The following is a 1,486-nucleotide window of genomic DNA, read 5'->3' as shown; positions in this document are numbered from 1 at the left end:
CCAGTGTCTGCAAAGGGGATGAAAAAAAGAACAGAAACATTTTAAAATGAGAAAATCAAGGCAAAATGTTCAAAGTAACAAGAGAACGGCCAACCTATATAAAAACTCCCTTGGTTTTGTGATGCACCTCACTCCTTATACAATCTCCTCAATAGTTTAAACTGAAAACTGAGCCTTATGCTCACAATGTGTGCAACTCCCCTGCCCCTGCCGTTGCTCTGGGGCGGTTAGAACAACCCAAATACACTTTACCAACTGTAGGTTGCACCACCTAACATAAGAAGTCCATAAAGAAGTAAATATACGAATGTCCGCCCAATGTTGAGAAAAATCAGAGTTCTTTATTCTTCTTTACAATATTGACAATTGTACACCAAACAGCCAACACGTTTCATTCTATACGAAGAACTTCATCAGGGCTGTAAAACAATATTTAAAAACACATATGTAGGGCGTGGCCAAGATGGCGGCTTGAACGGACGGCGATTTCTGTGGTTCCCCGTCCCGATCCCCATTGCTGCCCTTTATATTGCGGTTTAATCCCCCCCCCAGCACCACACAATCTGTCAGCCTTGCGGGGACACCCTACAACTGCTCTCCTGAGCCCAGGTCCTGACCAGCGCGATCTCCGGGCTTCCTCCAAGCGGTGGGACACTCGCTGATGAGGGCAATCGTAATGGCCGCTGACTCTGCCGAGTAACAGCGGCCGGCCGGGTTCCCTGCTGCCGACCGAGCCCACCCACGGCACATCGCCAGCCGTGCTCCCGGCCCACCTGCTTGAGGCTGGGGACCCGCGACAGCGGCGAAAGAGAGAGCACCCGCTGACGCGTCACCCCTGACGGTGGGAGGCAGAGCCCGCCGGGAGTAGCAGCACTCGAGGCCCCGGCTCCGGGCCTCTGCGGGACCCGCGGCGAAGACCTTCACGGAGCCGGCACTACGCGGGACCCCTGGCGGCTCCTGGGAGACCCGAGGAGGCAACGGGCTCAGGCCCACACGAAGGTGAGGAGGACAGCTCGGGGCTGGTGGGAGCGGAGAGCTCGGGGGGTGCAATCAAGCCACCGGCGAAGGGCCCAGCTAGGCCCACAGACCGCAAAGCGAAGGCGGCGAGGAACGCGCGCCTGAAGACAGGGCCACTGAGAGGCGAGGCAGGGAGCTGAGAGTGGAGGGGTCCTCACAAACCTCCGCCAGGCGACCAAAAAGGTGGAACTAGGGGGCCCTGCACACCATAGCGAGGGACCTGCCCATGACGCAGTGACCGTTTGCCTCGGGGACAAACAGCCCCTCACAGACTCCTCGTGGTAGGGCCCTGGGGCTATAACCACAATAGAACCTTGCCTGACTACCAACACCCTCTTGCCTGGGAAGCCAGATCTCCGTACCGGCCGCTTCACGCCGGGACCACCCATCACCGGCCACTGAGATCAGGAGGACGGAGACCTTGCCCTTGGTCGGCGCTGCCACCTACCACGATATCGGGGACAACTGC

Source organism: Lissotriton vulgaris, unplaced genomic scaffold (genome assembly GCF_964263255.1).
Source record: "Lissotriton vulgaris unplaced genomic scaffold, aLisVul1.2 SCAFFOLD_1831, whole genome shotgun sequence".
Taxonomy (NCBI): Eukaryota; Metazoa; Chordata; class Amphibia; order Caudata; family Salamandridae; genus Lissotriton; species Lissotriton vulgaris.
The sequence above is the reverse complement of the archived record's forward strand: the minus strand, read 5'-3'. Positions refer to the sequence as shown.